Below are 24,244 nucleotides of genomic sequence, written 5' to 3'. Positions count from 1 at the left end.
TGTCTGTGTTAGTAAACAGATGAAGAATTTGACGCAAGTTAAATTAAATTAATGCCAAATATCCATTCATTCAGAAATCAACAGCGTTTGGGAGCCTCTGAGCAGCGCTGTTTTGAAACACGAGTTAACAACTGTGTCGTTGCCTGAGAAACTCCTGGTAGCGTAGCGAGTGAGTGGCTAAGCGAGAGAGCGAGCATCAGGAAATTGACAGTGAATGTGAGCGGAGCAGAGGAAAAGGTTAGCAGAAGGTCGTCAGTCTGGCAGTAAATGTACAGTACAGACAACAGTGTGTCAGTTAATAAATGCTGCAGCTTCTCAAGACCAAGAAAAGTCACGTCTGTTGTTTCCCCAACTGCTGGAAAAGTGAAGGGGGTTAGCTCCAAAGTTAGCAACAATGGGTTAGCCTAACGTGACGACGCTAAACAGAGACATAGAGAACAGAGAAATGTGTGGCAGCTAATACACCCCTCCCCCACCCCCCTAACCCCCCACCCCATAGGGGAACCTAAGGGAAACACTGGATCTACTATAAACCGACCATAAGAGTCGACAGCCATGCTAGCAGATCAGGGAGGCTGTACGTATCATTCAGCTCAACGACTGCTAACAAGGTAATGTTTAGCTGGTTAAGTGTTTACTTTCGTGTGTTAGCATGGTAGCATTTTCTAATTAGCACTAAACAAAAAGTACAGCTGAGGCTGATGGGAATGTCACTGGTTTTGCTGGTATTTGGTCATAAACCAAAGTATCTTACAAATAGAAATTTTGAATTAATGACACAAGATAAAAAGTTAGTCCCACAATTCTTAGCAATAAATCCCTGTTATTGTTGAGACATTTCACTTAAGACTAAAAATGTCAACCTCGTGGTGGCACCAGAAGAAAAGTCAGTAGGATTCATCATCTGGGGACCATGAATGTCTACAAAATTTCACAGCAATCCATCAAGTAGTAGCAAAATGCTTCCATTTAAAATGTAAGCAGGCAGAAGAATCACTGTTTCAAAGTAAGTCCTTTTGTTTATTGAACAGATTGACAGCCCAATGATAACCCTCATGTGTAAAGTAAGCTAGTTAAAAACACTGTATCATTATACTGTAAATTGGACATTACTGGCATCATAATTACATGAATGATGAGGTGGGTTGGTACTATAAACAGACCCTGCCTACCTCCTGACACATCATGTTGATACATTAATAGGACAGTATATTTTTTGTGTATCTGGATAGATGAAAAGACTGCAGAGGATGAGCATTAATGAGACTCGGGCTATAAAACTGGTCACTGTGCAAGGTCAAAGACACAACGATGTTCACCCTGCAGCAATAAAAGCATCCTGATGACCGAACAACTGGCTCCATATTAGCCCTCAGTGTAGGCAGAGTCTGCTGTGAGTTTAAGGACGACTGCTCCTGAGCAGGAAGTGGCTGAGGAGGAAATGCCTTTGTGATGAGAGGCAGCCAAATCTCTGCTGACTCTCCCTGCCTGCCACATTTCCTTCAAAGCACTGCTTTCAACACATTGTTCTCCTCAGCTCACTCACAGTTAAGAGGGATGCTTAAGGAACAACAACAAAAAAGATCATCAGAATATCAGAACAATAAATCAGTTTAATGTAACCTTTACACATGCAGGAACTTTAACTAAACACAGTATAACAGTAATAAAATAAAGATTCAAATCAGGAAATATCTGATCCAAAATCATTGAAATAGGACTAAAGAAGACTAAAGAGCAACACACACAGGCAATGCACATGCAAACCCACTGTTTTGCATATGTGCCCATTCACTGGCAGCATCAAGACAGGTCACTGCATCAGGACACTCCACTGTCCTATTTCTAAGCATCAACTCTCCATAAAAGTATATATTTGATCTCATACATTTCTCTGATCAGTGCATCCCAGCTACTGACTACTTTGTCTGTGTGGTACATTAACATGGTGTACATCAAATGATGTGATGTGGCTATGTTGGACATCAGAGTTGAATCTAAAACATTTAAACTGACCTTCCATTAGATCCATACTGTATGTGTTCTAATAATTTTTTAAAGAGGTAATAAAGTGAGTTTGTTGCTTTTTTTAATTTCAAAATCCAAAAAAGCAAATGACCTAATATTGCATTCTGAATGTTGCTGTTCAGGTTACCTGCTCCCTATCCTTCCCCTAGAAAATTAATTAAATGCATCCGAAACATTCAAACTGTAATTAAGTGAGCTGTCATTTGAGTTGTGCTGCTCACATAAGGGACAATAGATTTTTGTTAACTATTTTAAACAGTTAAAGGGAGGATATGCAACTTTAAAAAGAAGAAATAACAAATTCTTCCTCTTACAAATGAAAAGTTAAATTTATAAGCAACATTACCGGGTCTGCTCAGTGACTCTATAACTCTTCTCTACTTGTGCTGATGTTACAGTTAGTTTCAGCATTTATTATTATCCCACAATTGTGGCCAAAATGGGCAATGTTCAGCAAAAGTTACTAAAGCCCTTTTAAACTAAGTTTTACTTTTGGTTTAACACTTGGGGAGTCAGACCATGTCCACACTAAACCAGCTGAATTCATAAACGCATCTTTTTCTCTCCATTTTGGCCCTCTGTCCGGACTAAAACAGTTTTTTTCACCCCCAAAAATGGAGCTTTTCCAAAACATCCTCCAGAGTGGGTAAATGTGAAAACGTCAGCTCGGCATTGTAGTTTGTACGGGGGAAACCGAGCTCTGTAGAAATGCTGTCATATCGCTGACAAAACAGATGGTGGCAGTAGTGCAGTGTTTTACTGAAGACAAAGAAGAAACACAACAACAATAAGAAATGTAGCTGTGTTGGGCCTCATTCCGTGTGCATGACACGAAGGCCGGCTTGCACGCAGTCACAAAGCCTGATAACTAAGAAGGGCGCCAAGTCAAACAAAAGGAGTCCAAATCGGACTCCATCTCCCATCATGCACTGCTCAGTTTGCACCTTTGTGTTAAATCTGTGGGATGCCCCAAACTCTTGTCTCTCATTGGCAGAGATGCTCCAACACCAGAGGAAGTCATGGCGACACAGCCGTGACGTCACAACAGCTTTAAGTATCGACTGCACACAGACATCCTCGCCTTCCCATTGTAACTACGCAAGGAGGTAACCCCATGCACGTGTAATTCCCCTCGCTGAGTTTGAAGAGCCTCCCCTCGCTGGATGAGCTGAGACTATTGTTGTTTGTTGTGAATGGGCTGCCGAAACCCTTTGTTCCGCTATAGTCTGAAGAGTAGTTAAAGTTTGCTGCCTGTTTAGTTGTGTTAACCATGCTAGATTGTTTTGTGTTTGTCCCACTTGGGACTGCTGTGTCACCATGAGAGAAAGTAAGTTGTTTGCCAATCGAAAATCAGACAACGGGCGTTACAGACTGCCGTCCATATGTGCACTTTCTATGGACAAAGTAACCGCTTCTCTCCCTCCCACAGTCACTTTTCCTCATTTTTCTTCCCTCTCTTGCCACTAACCCACACAGACACGCACACACACATATAGACAACACATACACCTCTCTTACACATCTGACAGTCAGATAATGTGGGACACAGTGCCGCTCTACCCCTCGTTATCTACCATTGGACACGTGTGTTTGATAAATTGAATTGGGTGAGTGCAGAGACGCCGACCACCGGTCAGCACCATCTTGCTGTTGTTTAACCGAAACACCGCAGTCACATCTGCCATTTGGTTCTCACGTAATGTGACTTCCTCACGTGGCCACGTAAGCATTTTGATTCTCATGTGTCTTCATCTCCCGAGATCACCTCCGCCATCCTTGAGATTGCGTGAAGCCATCTCATGAGATCACATCCGCCATCTTGAATCACCATCTTGAATCTCACGGGGACATCCTCTTCACATCTGCCACCTTGCCCACAAACACACACACTCAGCATCAACTCTCCATAAAAGCATATATTTGATCTCATACATTTCCCTGATCAGTACATCCATGCTACTGACTACTTTGTCTGTGTGGTACATTAACATGGTGTACATCAAATGATGTGATGTGGCTGATGTGTTGCACATCAGATGTGTTGAATCTAAAACATTTAAACCGATCTTCCATTTGATACATATTGTATGTGTTCAAATAATTTTTTAAACATTTTCCAAACATTTTGATTCTCGTGTGTCTTCATCTCCTCAGATCACATCCGCCATCCTTGAGATTGCGTGACGCCATCTCATGAGATCACATCCACCATCTTGAATCGCCATCTTGAATCTCACGGGGACGTCCTCTTCACATCTGCCACCTTGCCCACACACACACACACACACACAGACACACACCTACCCATCTATACTCCCATACACACACACACACACACACACACACACACACACGCTCCCGCTTGCATGTGTTTTCACTGTACATAGCTGTTGTTAGTGCCTAGGCAGAATTAGATTTTAAGATAGTGATTTATTGATCAAAGTATCGGCTTACTTTGTTAACTTTGCTATTTTTTAATAAACACTTTTGTATATTTAAAGAGAAGTCTTCTATTATTGTGCTTATGTATCGTGAAAAGTGACTGATTGAACTCAAACCTTCTTCATTCACCTGTGAATATTGACATCCCTCAGATATTAGCATTCTAGGTGAACTCTTTTATGAGACTACCTCACTGTCTGGTTATTGGTCCCGGTGTCCAGGTGCTGCCCCGTTATTATTAATTCAGATTAATAATTTTATTAATTATCATTCATCATTATATTATTAATTCATTTTATTCATTCGTGCTGATAACCAGCCATGCTCCTCCCAGATCCAACAGCTGCAAGCAGCAATTTGCAGGTCCAAGCTTTTTTGCGCTCAACAGAAGGAAGCAGCTAAATTAGCCAAAATTACAAGCGGGTTTCAGGGTTCATGAAGGTGAATGAAGTCACTTCAGCTAATTTAATTCTGTTTAAAGGAGAGAGACCGATCACACACTTGTTTCATCACAAAGCCTGTGGCATTTCAATAACTGCACGCTCAAATTTCCACCATTTGTCTCCCTTTCATCCGATTTGAATGAAACTCTGGGTGCATGTTCAGGAGATAGCGAGGGATGTCTCCAGTGAGTTTAATCAGGATTGCTCAAAGGCATCTTGAGTTATGAGTTTGCATGAAAACTGTGTTTTGCAATTGAACTGGCTTAATATATACGCAGTATATTCTGATGTGAAACACTATACTAACCACAGTAATTAATATTACCGTAGAATACTTCTATATATACAATTACACATACTGTAGATCATGACAGTAGGGAGAGAAGGACAACTTAGCCTAAGTGTGGTTTACATAAGCACAGCTTTTTAAATGTATTTCATCAATTATCTAAATAAAAAGCAGCGGATAAAAACCAAAAGATGTACTTAAAGTGAATCGCTGCAGTTCAATATCAGGTTATTCCTGTTCATCTGTTTCTGATTTTGACATCAACAACAACACACCAAAGCAAACATTCAGTATCTAGTTTTCTACCCACATATGGACTGAACAGAAGTTAAACTGATCCCAGCCCTGCCTCACAGACCGAGCCGCAAACACGCAGAGTGCATTTCTTTCTAGCGAGGGAGGATTTAGGATTTGACGAGTGTGAGCTGAACGAGCTTGCAGGCCTTGAATTAGCTCATGAATTCATGGGATAATGAGAGAAACCCAGATGCTGTGTTCTCAGGCTGCAGCTCGGTGAGAGATGTAAGAATACAAACACTCTCACACTGAGTCAACACTGCTGAGGCCTTGAGTGTTTGGAAACAAAGCTCCAGTATCTCATGTCCTGGAGCGAGGCGGAGCCATACTGCAGAGTACACATTGTCAGAGAGAAACGTTTTCTGTACAGCTGGAGAGCTGCACTTCACAACCATCCCCCAGAACATCATCATCACTGAAATAAAATGTAAAAAAAAACCTATGGAAATGTTTTTGCATGAAGGGCTACAGCTAACCATTAAATATAGTAGTCTGTCAGTTATCTTTTTTAATTCATCTTTCAGTCTAAATCTCACAAAATAGTGAAAAATGCAGAGGGTGAATAACTCATTTTGTCCAACCAACAGGCCAAAACCCAAATATGTTCAGTTTACAACTAGCCCATATCAACCACAACAATATTCCCAGTAACCCAGGAACTCTTTCTGGGACTCAGGGTCTCATTTTGGCTACCACGCTTTAGTTCCTGGTGCCACAAACACAAACCTTGCAGCTGCTACATCTTGTGTCCAGCTTTATTCACGCAGTAAGCATCAGTGGGTGCCACTATAATCCATATGAGGATGAGGGACAGACAAAAAAATTGAAGACAAAAAATTGAGTCTAAGAAGAGTGAGATAAAGAGGAAGAGCAAAAGAATGAGAGCAGCAATCAGGAGAACAAAGTGTGAGAACAATGCAGAAGACAGTGTGTGCAAATGAGAGAAACATTCAATTGTTAGTCTTTTATTGAGCTTACTTTCTAAAGAAGAAATGAATCACAATAAAACACTCCACAGATTCACCACTTTGGAAACGGGTGCTCTAGAGTTTTAACTTCCTTATTTTATTTCTTCATTACATCCAACTAAACCACCAGGAGTGAATGCATCAGTAACTACAAACAGGATGATAACTGTGTTGTTGTTCCCTCACGTCTTGTGCCTCAAACGCCATTTTTAATCCATCATCAGTGTCATCTGGTTAATCATGGTTCAATAAGGCACTTTTAGTTCCTGAGACTCCATAGTTTCTGGAACTATTTGGTTGAAAGGGAAGCAACTAACGATTATTTTCATTATCGATTCATCTGTCGACTATTTCCTCAATTAATCAATTAGTTGATTGATCTATCTGTCAGAAATTAGTGGAAAATCTCAATCACTGTTTCCTAGAGCCCAGATGATGTTCTCACGTGTCTTGTTTTGTCAACAACTCAAAGATATTCAGTTAACTGTCATAGAGGACTAAAGAAACCAGAAAACAGTCACATTTGAGAAGCTTTTTTCAAAAAAATTACTGAAAAAGATGAACCGATTATCAAAATAGTTGGCAATTAGTTTAATAATGGGCAACTAGTTGATTAATTGACTAACTGTTGCAGCTCTAAAAGGGGGAAATGATGTAGAGCAGCAAATCCTCACTTTTGAGAATCTACAACCAGCAAATGTTTCTTTGCTTGATAAATGACTACAAATAAAGTGATTATTGATTTATTTTCTGTCAATCAACCAATGGATTAATTAACTTACCTGCACTATTTTACAGTGTCTGTGCACAGAGACTACTGTTCAGGACAGTGTATGAAATACTAAATAAGTGTTTAATGGTGTAAATGGTCTCACCTTTCAGCTAAAAAAAACACAGCCCGCCTCACTGAGAGGACGTATTACATTCCAGCTCTGCTCTTTTTTACAAACCATGTTCATTATGTTGCACTTTTCTGACTGTTAGAGCTGTCAGCACTCTGCAGCCAGAGCTCCTGATGGCCTGAGGTCCATACAGCCTGAAGCCCAAACATGTAGAGCAGTGTGCTGCTGACCAGGGGCAATAAACTGTGCATGTTAAACATTTGGGCTGCAAACACCTCTGGCTCTGTCCTCCAAAGAAATACATAATCACACATGTTTATGCTCAGTATTCTACACTTGTACACACAAGCTCAAGCAGAAGGTTCAACTGTTTTGTTTTCTTCGTCTGCCACCACAAATGTATTCTGTGCGAGTCTGCCGGTGCTGCAGCAGCTGCAGCCATCATTCACTCCTTCACATCACAATATAAACATACCAAGGAGGAATGGCTGCAGGGATAAAGTGAGGAGGAATGTGAGGAATGCTGGGCTCCAAATGAAATCATGCATTATTCAAGTGAAGGAGGAGAAAAAAAAGATGAGAGACGGGTTGTTCTTTTGATGACAAAAAGGAGGTTAGAGATCATGTCACATTTTCATTGCTGGCTTTTATCGAGACATTCATTGGGCTGCTTTCGTTGTTGCCAGTCATGTCACGATCCAGAAAACAATGGCATTACACACACACGCCCCTACCCCCCAACCACACCACCCATCCTAGACACACACACACACACACACTCACACACTGTGACACATACACACTTCACTCCATTGGCTTTCCTCAATACGACTAGTCCATAGTCTACAGCCATGTTAGCAGTGAGGCTGGAATCTTCATTAGACACCAGATAACAACACAGATAGGTGCTCAGCCATGTCGGCCAATCACAGCTGTGTAAGCGGGACTAAGAGTGGGGACATCATCTTACTACATAGCTAGCTAAAAAGCTACATCCATAAAAATTAGCGACAGAAAATTGCAGACAGAATGGCGACATATGTGCAGCTGCACAGATTGCTATAAGTCACCATTCAGAAGTAACAACTCCTAAACTGGCATATTTCTTCAATGGTTGTGTCATACTGCTAGCATGCTAACATGCTGCTAGAGTCATGATTTCCAAATACAAACGCAGAGAAAGTCATGTTTACACTGACATGGAGAATCCAGTTTAAACAGGCAAAGGTGATTCACAGGTAGGATTATAACAGTTATAGATTTTGATAGTAGTATTATAGTTGGGAAAAAATCACTGTTTCATGATTATTATTATTATTTATTTCACAATGGAAAAAATCAGATGAGCATGTTTTGGTTTTAAGACAAACTTTGCCAAGGATTCTACAACACTGTAGCAGTACCAGAGCTGATGCATGATTTTTAGTTGATTTCTAATATTTAAGATGTAGTATTTTTAATTATTATTATTAATATAAGATTAAGATGAGCTTTATTGATCCCCTAGGGGAAAATATTACTAATGTAGGTAATAAACTGAAGTGTTTTATTATCATCTGTCATCTATTCACATTTTTTAATTAATTTTAAATAATCTATTTTAATAATTAATCTAATTTTATTTTGTTTGTTTGTTTGTTTGTTTTAGTAAAAATGAAAGAAAGAAATTGAGAACATCTCTGATGCAGGTGATATTAATCACTGAAATGCATTTCATTAGATCTCCTGGTATAATGCTGGAAGTCTATAAGATCCTAATGTTAAGTCTTTTGCACCTCACATATTTACCTTCCATACCTGGTGTTTACTCAACACAGGTGAGAGGAGGCAGCAGGATGTAAATGGTCTTACTGAGGCCCTTGAGGGGAGTACATGCCGTTTTGGTGAGTGCTAGTTTATAAACGGTGTAATGTTCCTTTTCGTGCTTTGCTGCCATTGGTTCATGTTGCACTGAAAGGCCAACTCCTAACTCACCATTACTTTGTTGATTGTAAGTGACATGTTTTTATTATTCCCTTCCAACTCAATGTACGATTAAGTAACTTTCCAGTAAAGTAATGTTTTTTTAGCTTAGTTATTACTATCTATTATCTTTACTTGAGCAGTATGGCTGGATGGTGTTCTTGAAGTTGCATTAAGTTGGAGGTGTTGGATCCTTTAGCAGCAACTTTTCTTCGGCAAGTTTTACGAATTGGAAATCCGTCTGAAACTTTTTTTTGGCGTATGCGCCAGCTGAGCTATTCTTATTGGACTGAATTGGCGCCATTTTTGGTTCAGTATCCAACTCTTAAAATTCATCCATGGGACCTGCTCTCTATGTAGATATAAAGGGCTCATTCTAAGGTAAAGAAAACACAACAATTCTTATTTTCATATTATTATAGACTGATTAAAACATACTTATGAATATTATGTTCCATTTCTGCCAAGTCCGTTCCGCTAGTTGCCACTAAATCTTAAACACTTGTCCTTTAAGGCGTTCTAGCTGAGCCTTTACATGAGGTTTTAAAGCGTGGTTAATAGTGAAATCGGTTAATCGCTGCATCTCTACTCGCAGCCAGCAGTGAGCACTCACTCTGGAGAGCATGAAGGAAGAGGAGGGTGGCTGGTAGGAAAAGACCGAGCTCCAGGATGACTCATGCCTGGTATAATGACTGGCTTCAGTCCCTGACAAGTAAAGCTGACATGGGTGGCCCTAGGCTCAGGGTTGGGACCGGGGCGGCGGGGGGGGGGGGGGGGGGGGGTTGACCAGCTGCCTGTCTCATGCCAAACACAGCCGTGCCCTCTCTGTCATAACTCGTGCTGTAATCTGCTGGAACTGAGCTTCAGCGACACCAGGAGACGCACGTTCACCCTCTGAGGGGAGGGGGGGGCGACGCTTATCTGGAATCACATGCATTCATTTAAACAATGAGGACTATTCAAGTGCAGCTGTAACCCAAGATCTGTTGTTCCTCAACGATGAAGGGATGAAGTACGTTTTTGCTCTGAAAGTGATGGAGAAACTGTTTTCAGAAACCTCTCCGATAGATAAGCAGAGGTCAAAGTGCAGCAGGTGTTAACACCATCCATGCTCAGGTTCATTAAATCTTGATTGCAATCCAAAATGCAGTTATTAAGAAGGTCTGATGAATGCCTGTGAGAAGGGAGGGACTGCAGAGGAGATGCTTGTGTTGTTCCATCAATCTGCCAAATGAAAACTCTGTTCAAGTCATTTTGAACATTTTGAATGTGTCAGCCAGTGTGAATTAACAAATATTCCAAATAAGGGTTTCCATTTGTTTCACACACAGCTTCTGTTGGTAAATCCCATGAGAAGACCAAACCCAACGATGAATGGATCTACTAACAAGTCATTTGTATATCAAAACCTCTCATCTTATTCCTCTGTGCCGTAGAGCTCCACTATTGTCTAACAACTATTAAAAACACATCAGTGAGCCACACTGTTGCACTGGATGACATGATCCTTCACAACCATGAACAGACACTGTAGTTTATTTTGACTCAATCCCACACACCATCCGGCTGCCAAAAATACTCACTGGAGCACCAAATGTGAATTTATCCGCAGCTGAAAATAGTCCCCAACAAATGCAGTTTTTCTTCCTGTTTGAGTCACTTGCTAAAAACTACAGTGTCCAGCTGTTTCAGGAAATTACCGAGGCTGTTTTGAAAATGAAACTATATATAATTGTGAGTCACTTTTAAAGATTGACGTATTCTGTAGGAACTAATGGGCTTGGTCCTGAGAGTCACAGACAGAGTGGGGAAGTCAGACAATCATCTTTGGTTTTGGTCTTTTTATGGGATTAGCTGACAACAAGAAAATATCGAATTTCACAGACATGATTAGTAGCATATTGGCTAAAATATTCAGAAACACTGGTGTACTCAACTCAAGCATCATAAAGCATCATATTTTAATCAATCTAGGCCATCACAAAGCCAATTTAGTCTTTGGTGCCACTAATTACTCAAGCTACATTATTTAATTTATAAAAGAAGAACAAGAGAGATGTTGTCTTATTTTTAGGAAAATACAAATTGTCCCATCATAACTAATCTAGCATTCCGACTCATATATATACAATAGTTCATAGGCTACATGATCATAGATAGATATAACAAAAGCTTGAAAACGACAGATTATATTCGACACATGGATTGACAGGAAGTCAGAGCCTCAATTGAAGTGAGTGTTTCATTTTCTTCACCATCCGTCCTTATATAACCGTCAGAGTTTGTGTTCAGGTGTGCAGTGGATATGTGAACTTGTAAACAGAGTGAATCAGTGCAACACATTTCAATATATCCATGAACTATTCCATATGGAGATTAAGTCAAGAGTAACAGTTGTGGTTATGCTGTATCGTCCAAATAGAATCAAATCTATGAGAAATTGATTTTTGTTGTTTAGCATTCTGGGAAATGGCTGACTTTATAACTTTTCATGCTGTTTGTGCTGCATCAGGTTACAGAGAAAATATCACATATTCTCTTCATAACAGAAGATGACACACATCTTACATTTCTGGTTTACTGTTGACAGTTTTTCCATTTATTTAGGAGCTAAGCTAAGCTAACTGTCAGGTGGCTGTAGCTTTATTTTTAATGTCCAAAGAGGTAACTTTATAATTTTTGTTGTTTATCTATTTCCTATTCCTAAAGATGAAGTTGAAATGGAAAAAAAACAAATCCTTCTGCATTTTTAATGAACATCTAGTTTGTAGTCATTTGTCCATCATTAACTGTGTCATCTAGACTGCTTGAATGCCAAACATATGACTATATGTGTTGACGTCTCATGTCAAAAACTACAACTCCAAGACTTCCATTAGAAGTCTGCAGGAGTCCTACAAGCCAGAAAGACAGGCAGAGAGGTTGTAAACAACCCCTGATGATGTAAAACCACTCCCTTCCAAATGATTTGGTTTAGATGACTGCTTCAAACACTGTTTACAACCTGATGGTCTGAAAGCCTGTGTTGTCCTAAAAGAACCCACTGATGTCACATCATCCCCAGACCTCAGCAGGACAGACTGAGGCTGAGACTTGGCCTCAGCATCTTAACAGCTTTTCACTCGATAACTGCCAGAAAAACAAAAAAATGGATGAAGGAATAGAAAATACAAGGAATAAATATTCTCTTTTCCATCTCACAAATATGAAACCCGGAAAAGCGGTTCCGAATTGTAACTAGTTCTAAATTTGTAAGAACCCAGAGATATTTTGAGGCTGTATCAGTACTTTAAGAAAGCAGGGAGTGAGATTAGTGGATCAGAGTTTTGTGGCCGCGTAAGCAGCCTCTCTCTCTGTCTTCCTCTCCTCTGCTCTCTGTGGCGGTATTTGACCGAGGGCGGGGCTGAGCTCCCACACACACACACACACACACACACACACACACACACACACACACAGAGCGGACAGCAGAGCAGAGAGGTCGTGGAGGAGACAGTGAACCAGGTGAAGTGAAAGAAAACTCGTTACAGTAAATTCAATAAAACCTTCACGAGTAAAAAGCCAATAACCAATTTATGGAATCCTGTAAAAACACCTGTTCAACAAGTATAAACTTGTATAAATGTGATATTTTGAACTGCTTTGCCTGCAGTGTCTCATCCACTACCAGTTCTGGATGTAGTGTGCTTGTTTGGCTAATAGTGAGCTCTTCTTACAAGCTAAAATGAAAGCTGTCTGTATGTAGCCTAACTGTTTAGCCTGATTAGCAGCCTCCACTCCAAATCCAGCCCCCTCCACCTGCTGCTGATGTGAAGGGATTCACATTCTGCATAAAGATCACTACCACTCACGTCTGTCCGTTCAATATGAAGCTACAGCCAGCAGACAGTTAGCTTAGCTTAGCTTAGCATGGATACTGGAATCAGGGGAAACAGCTAGCATGGCTCTGTCCAAATACTGCTAAAGTTCACTAATCAACATCACGTTACATCACGTTTGTTTAACGTGTACAAAAACAGAAGTGTGAGCTGGCAGTGGAGCAGGGAGTCTAACTTTCACCTCACCAAATGATTATATACTTAGAAAAGTGGATGATGATTTCAAACATGGCGTAGTGATATGAGAGCTATAATGCACTCTGATAACAGACTCTGCTTCACACACCTTTACCTGATCCATTATTAGTTCATATCAGGACTCCTTGCTGTACATAAGTTAAGATACTGAGTCATAATCATGAGACATTAAGTAAAGCCAGACTGATATATCAGTAGGTCAACTGCAATAAATGTTTTATATGCTGCATTTTTGTACTTTTTGTCAATGTTTTGTCTATTTGTATTTCATTTAATCTTATTTTACTTCAAATGATTTTATTTTCCTCTACATTGTATTGTTAAGGTTGCTCAAATGCATCTCTTTGCCTTGTTTAAGGTTCTATACACTGGAACATTAAGCCTATATGAACTTGCCTTGTCTTAATTCTAGTTTAGAATATTTTTGTTGAAGGTATTTTTGTATTTAAATTCCACTGAAGTTTACAGTTCAAAAATGATCTTAGCTTAAAAGTGATCTTATCACTTCATTATTATTGTTGTCACAGCTCTTTAATTACCCATCCTGAGGCACACTTGACAAAAATAGATTGTTTCCTACTCTCACAGTGATGAAAAATAAAAATATCCTGTATTGGTTGGAGATATATACTCAACTTTAGGGCTGCAACTAATGATTATATTCATTCTCAATTAATCCTATTATTCCCTTGATTGATCGTTTGGACTATAAAATGGCAAAAAAAAAAAAAAAGTGAAACATGACCATTACACTTTCACAGAGTCAAAGGTGGTTTTGTTTGACCAACAGTCCAAAACCCAAAGATATTCAGTTTATAATCATGTATGAGAAAGAAAAGCCTAAAATCATCACATTTAAGAAGTTGAAAACTTTTGGCTTTTTTGCTGAAAAAAATGATCGATCATCAAAATAGTTGCCAATTAATTTTCTGTTGATTGACATTCGATTAATCGACTTATCATTGCAGCTCTACTTGTAATAAAGTATGTTGTATGTATGATGAGGCCATTGAGATACTCAGATTACTTTCTCTTTTTTTTTTTTACTTGGATCACAACAGTTGTTTTTATGTTCGATTAATCTACTGGTTATTTTCTCAATTGATCAATGAATCGGACCATAATATGTCAGATTGGTGAAAAATATCCAGTCAGGTTTCCCATAATATTGTCTTCAAATATCTGCTTTTATCTGACCAACTATCCAAAACCTAAAGAAATTCAATTTAGTACAAGTGTACAAGTACTGTTAATCAATTAATTGATAAAATAATCATTTCAGCTCTAGTTTTCATCATTCCTCTTCTTCCTCTCTGTATTAATTAGTTAATATTCTATTTGGTGGAACAGACTCTTCCTCAGTTCCTGACAACACGCACATGAGGAATGAAACGGGTCCTGAGTCTGAAACCTCTGCGATCCGTGTTTCCTGTAAACAGCAGCCTGTGCTGTGTAGATGATGAAGATGATGCCGAGTCTTCTCTTGAAATCAGCGGAGTTGTGTTGTGTTCGTTAATGCCATGGCAACCGGTGTCACCCACAGTCAGACCTCCGTGATAGCGCGTTCATTAACGGTACAGTGAGGTTACAACACTGCTCCTGCTGAATGTCTGACAGTTATTACAGTTTTACGAGGCTTTGCTTCTCTATTAGGCGGGGTTTCACTTGAAACGACGGATGAAAAAAGACTTTTGATTGCATCAACGTAGCACAGCGCTGCTGTTTTCCATCAGAAACAACCGTTACTGTAGTTTGACGGTAACGTTACACCCGCAGCAGGCTCGCTGGGTTCAAAACGGTCCAACAAACAGCGACACAGAAAACACAGGAGAAATGTGGCTTAACCGTCAAAGTCTTAATACACTGTGAACTTGCAAGGACTGTCGACCAGTTCAATATCGATTAAACGTTTTTAAAGTTTTTTTCACCCACTGTGGATTTTTCCCTCAGTGAAAAGTTGCAGCTAATTCTTTGGCTTCAGGATGAAAACAGAGCGACTGTAACATTCTCTCACAGCGGTTACATTGTTCCATGTGGAGGATAAAAAAAACATTTTGAGCAGACTCGGAGGAAGACAGAGACGAGAAGAAGATGGCAGCTTACCTGGCAGCGAAGAAGTCTCGTTTTGTCCCATGAAGAAAGCGATAATAGCCGGGCAGGCGCAGTTTCCGTCGAGCTGGCCCAGTGGTGTGGACGTGTGTGCGGACTAAGTGTGTGCTCCAGGAGGAAAGCAGCAGAGCCCCGGCTGATGTCACCGGGGCAGGGAGGGGCCTCTCCGGGACACATTTCCATAAGGACATGATGTCACTCCACTGCTTCATACTCTGACTCCACACACGAACTTATAGTATATTTAAACAGGGAAATTTATTTCATTTTATCACAAGCTGATGGTGACAAAACATCGCTGGGACCAGTGAGTTCCAAACAGAGCAATAGCTCCCTCACAAATCTACAACAAATGGCCTGGATAAAAAGGAATTGCCAGTAGCCTACAGTTTACACTACATAATAATATGTTATTAATAATAATACAGTTATAATTAGTAGTCATCAGATGTGTAAAGTTGCTATCAAATGTAAAACTATTTGACAGTTATAATTGGTTACTTTGCAGATTTGAAGATTTAGATTCTACATCATTCCACCAACCTTTTTTTTATGGGAGGACTAACTCTTGTTGCAGAGAAAAATACATGGCTGCAAGAATGTAGGCCATCACATCACAGTTTGATACAATATGGACAACTACAGCAGGGCACAGTGGGCTATACTCTGCCGAGTGATGACACAATGGATAATATAACAAGCTTTTAAAATACAACACATTGTTAAAGATGAAACCAGTGGTTTCCAACCTTTTTGGCTTTTGACGTCTTACAAAAAGCAGTGTGTAGTCAGGGTCACTTTTCAGCTGTCTTTTACTGTAGTAGGATTCTGTATGCAGGACTTTTACATGTAATGGAATATTTTTACATTGCTGTATTGGTACTTTTACTTAAGTAAAGGATCTGAGTACTTCCACCACTGGTATCAACAAAGCAACCTGTAACAACACGCATGCATGAGCATTGTATATACCAACAAAAACAGGCCAGGCTGCCTATAAGGGATCCAGTCCTCATCAACACCCATCACATACAGTACTAACAGTGAATAATAGCATTAAGTGGGTATAGCCCTTACCTTAAAACAGAAGCAACCACAGAGGCCTGACGTTAGAGTCAATTGACTTAGATTTTTTGGTAAATCCAAAATTTGCCAGTAAGTTTCCTTGATTTCTTTTTGACATATCTGCATGCTGACTACAAAACAGAGAAATGAATAACAACAATCCAGCGTGCAGACAGAGTGGGACCGAGAAAGTTTGTTTTTTTATCTGATATTTCAGTTAGAGTGAATGAAGTTATATTCCACCACACTTTGATGGAAATGGCAAGATTAGCATGCATGCTGGTATCTTTATTAAAGTGAATTATGAATGATGAATCACCCTCATGTATGGATCATACATCAATAATGAATACTGGAATACTGGAGTTATGGCTGTGGTCATAATATTCACCCTACATGTAGCCCTGGTTTGGTCTCCACCAACTCCTGAGAAAAGCATTTGATATTTAGATATCTAAAATATCGTGTTTGGTGTTTGGTTTGTTGGGTGCTGGCCAGTAGTGTACAATGGGTTTATCAGAGCTTGCTAGCTGTATACAGCTGCCTGCTGCTGCTGGAAACAATGTCAACAGGCAGCACATTGAATGATACAGCTAGATTTGAATAGAACATTCAAAACAAGGAAGAACTGTGTATCAAAAAAAAAGAAAAACATTTAAATAAAAAGAAGCAATATGTCATAAAATCAAGACTTCAACACTCAACGCTGTTGTCCTTCAAACTGAATTTACTTCAGTCATTTTCAAAACTGAGTTTGGTTTTCTTGGAATGGAATAGCTTACATTCTGAAACATTACAATGTGAAAATGAAATGTTACACTGAAATGTACCATAAATTAGAGGGATGAGATATATGAGAAATTACTATTCTTGCAATTCATCCTACTGTTATTAAGTTGTAAAGTTCTGTACCAAAACTCCCACATTCATCAAACGCCTTGCTCAAAAGCACCTCAGCAGTGTAAATGATGCTGTTCCATAACCTCCACGCCAAGATTTATCTTGCTGGTCCAGGAATCAAACTGATGACCTGTTCTCTTACTGTTTCAAAGTGTAATAATTAACTGGCATGCTGATCTGAAAGTCACACCCCTAAAAAATACACACATTATAAGAACCACAAACAGCAGGAGCAACAGAGAATATATTGTCTTTAACAAAAACACAGCAGGTCTGTAATGTTTTATGCAAAACTAGTTTGACATTGTTTAAACACCCACATGGTACAGCCCATTATTCTGGAGAGGTGAGGGTTCACAGAAATGTTTCATCAGTGGTTGTTATTGGCAGACATGTCCTTTCATGTCCATCATTACATGTACAAGAGTGTTAACTCAGATTTCACAGAACTTAAAGAAAATGTGGCATTAAAATCAAGTTTATATGAGCGGAGACGTGTGAATGACTGTATGAGGTTCAGTCACACATTAAAATGTCTGACAGAATAATTTACAATCTGCAGTGGAAAGTTCAGAAACAGAATATCAAACTTTGCTTCAACCTCCACAGAGACGCAACATCAGAAATAAGATACTTCATTCCATGACAGTAGAAATATTTCATTATTATTCTGTCATAATCTATTTATTGGTCCATTACATTCTTTTGTTTTCCATTGCTGAAACATATAATCCACTCTCCATTATGTCTCCTTTTTTGGTTAAGGGAACAAACATACCATCTATTTTACTTTTTTTTGTTAGCTTTTACCACAAACAGAACTTGTGACTTGTGTTTTTGTTTTGGATTTCAGGATTATTGCTGGTGTACATTACACTAACATGCTCACAAAGACAATGCTAACATGCTGATTTTTACAAGGTATATCATTTACCATGTTTACCATCTTAGTTTAGCATGTTTGCTAACCATTGCTAATTAGCACTAAACACAAAATACAACTGAGATTAATGGGATTGTTTTGAGTTTTGCAGGTACTTGGTTATAAACCAAAGTACTGGACAAATTGAAATTTTGACCTGATGATGGCACTAGATGAATATTTAAGGATCACCATTCTGAGGGGGACATGAATGTTCTTGCCAAATTTCAATGCAATGTATCCAACAAACAATTGTTGAGTTTAGCAGTTCTGACCAAAGTGGTAGACCAACATTGCCATCCCTAAGCCACGCTGCTAGCATGGCTAAAAACGAACAAGTACAAACAAAGGAAAAAAGTAAAAGCTGAATGATTGATTTGCTTATGTATTGTCATTATCAAGCCTTTCAATCAGTGTGATGAATGACAGAGTGAAGTTGTAGGAAGTGATTATGATGCTCCTGTCAGCAATAAATGAGAGTCTGGGTTCATATGGCACCACATCCTGAGAGATAAGCAAGCAGTCACCGCACGCCTCTGAAACTAGACACACTACACACTATACTACAATCACACTCTCAGGTTAGACCACCTAACAAATTCTTGTTTCATGATTTTAAAAGTAAGCAGGCTTCCATCTCCAGAAAAAAAAAAAACAGTGAACAGCGACATCAGAATAAACATCTCTTCATTTATATTCAGTGTAAGACATTGCCTTGATAAAATGCATTAGCTTTTATAAACATATAAAAAAGATGTTTAGTGTAATATTAAGGCAGATTGAAGATGGACTGCGAATACATCAAATATGTGTGGTTTCATAATACATTTTCCCACATGAAACAAATGGAGCCATTATTGCAGAATATTCCAGCATGTACTATAGATCCTGTGAACCTCCATCTTCAGGCATACACACTGAAGGCTTCTGGGTAGACTGAGTGGCAGAATGTTGTTGGCTGACTGAGGAGTGTGTGAATACCTGACTTCATGGACAAAAACACATGGCTCATTACTGGTAGCGCAGTTTTTTCTCCTGAGAAGACACTGTTTAGATTTATTTTGAAGTTTGCAGCTAAGTTTGGAAGTACACTACATGGCCAAATGCATGTGGTCCTATTGTTGCCTCAACTCTTCTGGTTTCAGGTTTTTCACTAGATGTTGAAACCTAGATGCAGCTATTTTCAGGGACATTCACCCACAAGAGCCTTAGTGAGTCCAGCACTGATGTTGGGTGATCTGTATTTCACAATAAATTCTCAGAAGGGCCTTATGAAATTTTCTCATAGGCCAAATCTGGTTCCTGAGAGCCACTTGTCTAAAATAGAATTGTATGCTATATTAAGCTTTCTTTTAATTGGAACTAAGGGGCCTTGCTCAAACAATTCAAAATAGCACTGGACCAATAGCACACAAAAGTATGTGGGCATATAAACTACAGTACATAGTTTGTATACTGAAATCATGGAGATAATCATCCAACCATAAAAGTCAGCAGAGATTAAGGACATTTTTACTAAAAAAAACATGATCCATAAATCATTATGTAAAGAGCAATGACGGTAATGTTCCTGAACAGAAGTGTTGCACACAGAGATCTCTGACTTTTAAATTCTGCTTCACATAAGCCTCTAAATTGCTGTTATAAACCGTTTTTTATGACAATATAGTTGCATAATTTAACTTTGTAGCAAACACCAACAGACCATAAAAGGAACAATCTGCGCTGAGCATCATGAATATTACACTGTTACCTGTTTTAAAAAGTAAAAAATATACAAAATGAAGATTTCACTTTACTAGTCCAGGGATATCCATGAAAAAATGTCCAAATTAAAAGATCTTGTAGTGACCTGCTTTTCAGACATGTGGATTCATCTCACATTTATGTCTGACATGTGAAGTTTCCCATCCCATATCAACACCAATGGCTAAAACTGGTGTAAACTCCCAAAAATGATTGGATAGCTCTGTAATGAATTGTATCATATTTTTTATGTTTACCTAAATGCCAGAAGCATAATCTGAAAAAGGACTTATACATTTGTGTGTAAGTATGGAATTTCAGGGCCTTACATAGTTCTGTTGACTTTGTTAGTTTGCACTATCTGCTTAGTTAAAACACTGATACCCTTGCAGAAGCTACACCAGGCTGTGTCTACACTAAATTCATTGCTCAGTTCCTCAGGGAAATTGTTGATAAAAATAAAAAAGATGAAATCCAATGTTATCTTTTAAAAGAGAATTCGCTGAATGGAAAATGTGTAATGTCAGAGTGAACATTCTGTAACAGTACAAACACACTGTCTCTGTGAGCAAATTAAACAGCAGTTTAGCCCAGTTAAGCATTATAAAGCATGACTCAGCTCCCAGTCTGCAGGAGATGTCAGTTCCAGCTGTTCCTCTGAAAGAAATGCTGGAAGTAGCCAAACAAAAGAAGGAACACCAACCTCCGAGCAGCTATTGACATGCGACAAACACTTTGCTTTCCTGAACTTCCCACTACAGCTGAATTAAGTCATCCTATATTTTTTATGAAGAACTTTTTCAAGAGTGTTTTCTTTAAATTAACCTCACGCTGAACTATTGTGCGTCATCTATTTATATTTACCATGAGGTTCATGTAGGTCAGTATTTAGCCAGGAAGTGAAGTTTGGGTGTGATGAATGGATGTGTGAGTGTTTGCCTTGAACCTTCACATTCACATCCTGTCTCATGATAGTAATGACTTTTTATATTTTTATTTAACCACCACTACCATCCTTCAATTCACTTAACAAAGGGTTCCACAGTTCATTTCCAGGCAGCCATTGGTTACCATTCATTTTTGTATGAAAATCTATTAGCAGACTCTGTAATCCATTACAATGAACTTCAAGTCTGTTTTACTTTTGTTAATGTTACTTTTATCAATGAGACATTATCACTGAGCAGTTTAAATGTAGATTAGTTTTGTAGGTATTTGGTCAAAACCAAAACATTGGAAAGATCATTTTTGGAACTGATGCTGGTGCTAAATGAAAAGTAATTACAATTGATCCTGATGGGAACATGAATGAGTTCAATCCATCAGATAGGTGTTGAGATATTTGGTGGACAGACTGACAGATGTTACTGTGATGGATTACACATTTCAAGTATCTCCTGATAGATTTTTATACTGAATACAAATATGTGGAAACTAATGGCCACTTGTAACAAAACAAAACAGTACCACATTTCCAAACAACATGGCTGACTACAGATCCTCCAGATTTTGGTTTCCAGACACAAGTATTGAAGAATAGCCAAATAAGCACAAAAACAATAAATGATTTGTTGTCATGTATAACATTAACATTCTTCCTGATAAAACATTTAAATATAATATCATTTAAATAATCATTTGTAGGAGACAGGGTTGGTATCTTCAATGTGGTAAAGCTGTTAACCAGTGTTTAACTTTTAAATGGCTTTCAAACTTTTGTCAATAGCTGACAACTAAAATGATTTTGTCTCTGGATGACTGTCTGGCCCTTCAGCTGCCAGAACTGTTTCCAGGCCCTTAAGAATGTAAATAAAGTGTAATGTGGCGGAGGAGATGTTGACAAGTGGAAATACTCTCATTATTTTGAATTTACTCCACCAAGGATAAGAAAATTAGCGTTGCATTTCATTTGTGTCAATGTCTGACTCACCTGGTAACAGCAATGAACTCAAGAACCAATCTGCTGAAGCACCTAATCAGAAAACACTCCCACGTCCTGAGCCTCATCCTGTTAACAAATAATACTGAAAATGTTCCAGCTCCTGATAAACAGAGCAGGTTTCTACTAGCTGTGCAGCAATACAGAGATGGCTGAATGGATGGATAGATGGATGGATGGATGGATGGGTAGATAGATGTTATGGTTCTGTCCCAGTCTGGCCCTGTGTTCCTCCAGATGCTCTCAGGCTTTTCAGTCTGTTTAAGATTGGACTGAGTTGGAAGAAGGACAGATAAGAAGTTCCAGATGATATTTAAGGACCAGTTGAGAAATTGTTGTTTTCTACATCGGCTCTCATTGGAACTAAGTGCTCAAATGAACTGAAACACTAGTTATGTTATTCAGAGCTGCAGCTGTCTTTTAGTCCAATTTCTGTTACATGCAGCCTTAATGTGCAGACCACTCAGCTTGACAGATTTATTGGTTCTTGCTTGTAAACAGCAATTTATGTTTCTATTCTTTGGCAAAGGTTCCTGGGATGGCGATGTAGTGTTGAGGTTTGTTTGCTGTGTTTGCTCTGTGTGACTTTTGCAATTCAAGTTATATATATGTAATTCCAAAACAGTTTAGTGAATGATGGTTTATATATGAAAAGGATTGTGCATGGTTATACTGTGAACTTTTATTTGGCTCATGGATGAAGCTCTGTTTTTGATTTTTTTTTTCGTTAGCCCTGCCCTGCTCCCTTTGTCTTCCCCAGCCAATCAGCTCCCAGCCTGCCCTTCTGTTTTGCCACCTGTTCCTTGTTGTTTCATTAGTTCAGTTTGTATTTAAGTTCTGGTTTTCAGTTCAGTTTTGTTGGATCCTTTTCTCAGGTTGTTCTGCTCTGTTCAGTATTGTTCAGTTTAGCTCTGCACTCAAGCTTTAATGAAGAATTTATTCTTATTCTTATATATTCTCCTTGCTCAGCCTGCAGTTTCTTGCATTTGGTTCCACACGCTCCGCTCCACCTAACAATAGATAGAAGATGGTTAGACAGTATTATTTTCCTCACTCAGTAATGAATAACAGCCTCCTTAGAGTTTTATGAGAGTAATAAGTCACTGCTCTGTGATTTACTTTTCCAACACTGATATTAACTAGCTTTAAGGTATCATAATAATAATAATAATAATAATAATAATAATAATAATAATGATAATAATAATAATAAACTTTATTTATACAGCACCTTTCATGATATAAAATGCAGCTCAAAGTGCTTTACAAAAGAAATATAATATATAAATATATATCTATAAATATATACACATATATATACATACACATATATACACATATTAAAAACAGGATAAATATCAATTAAGACATACTAAAAGAGTAAAAGACAATAAAACTGTCAACTGAGGTTGCTTGTCTAATATGAGGAATACTACTAATATAATAGTAAATAGTACGGGTTCTGCTGTATAGCACATACTTTTGTAAAAATCTTTTCCTAAACTTAGCAAAAGGCAAACTACCACAGCTGCAGGACATGGAGAGTAAGAAAATATTCTGGATCAAAGTGATGATTCCTGTGTGGAAAAACACTGACTGTAATAACCCTGTGGTCGAGAGGCAGTGTAAAAAGTTTAATTGAATCAGGACTCCACTGACAAACCTCTCATCACAGCGGCGGGTGCAGCTGGAGTGTCTGCATGAAAGCAAATCTGCTGAAAACAACATCAAATATTTATTAGCAATCACTCCTTCCGCTGTTCAGAAAAGGAAGTGTAAACACACTTTGAGATCCCCGATCATTCACAGCTTGCTACACAGTGGGCCAACACTGGCCCAAAACCTGACTCATGAATATTTGGTTTCAAAATAAACCAACCACTAATATCTTGAGTTAAGATCATTAAAGGCTTGAACACAAGGTCAACACAGCTTTCTCACAGCAGACTTGTCAAATACAGATGTAAATAATGATAATAATCATTTTATCATCATTAATGTTGTTAGCTATGCCTGTACTTTCTGTCAAGGCAAAATGTCTGCTGCAAAATAATATATAAAATATTATATAAATATAAATATATATTACAAGGATAAGGCTGATGACAATACTTTTTTATTATTGTCAACAAATTTCACAACAAAAGAAAATATAGAATATAACCAGCCTTATCCTTTAAAATAAAAATAAAAATAGGTGAGCATTTCAACATGAG

At 38.5% G+C, this 24,244-nt stretch overlaps 1 protein-coding gene across 1 annotated transcript in view; it reads right to left on the bottom strand.

Moving 5' to 3' along the window:
* Positions 1-15,719, bottom strand: part of LOC121906971 (SH3 domain-binding protein 4) — a 41,122-nt gene extending 25,403 nt beyond the window's left edge. The window contains exon 1 of the mRNA XM_042426242.1: positions 15,451-15,719. The gene's annotated coding sequence lies outside the window, so the exon portion shown is untranslated. The remainder of the gene's footprint in view (positions 1-15,450) is intronic.
* Positions 15,720-24,244: the final 8,525 nt, after the last annotated feature.

This window comes from Thunnus maccoyii, chromosome 11 (assembly GCF_910596095.1).
Source record: "Thunnus maccoyii chromosome 11, fThuMac1.1, whole genome shotgun sequence".
Classification (NCBI taxonomy): Eukaryota; Metazoa; Chordata; class Actinopteri; order Scombriformes; family Scombridae; genus Thunnus; species Thunnus maccoyii.
Note: the sequence above shows the minus strand (reverse complement) of the source record. Positions and strands in the feature narration are given on the sequence as shown.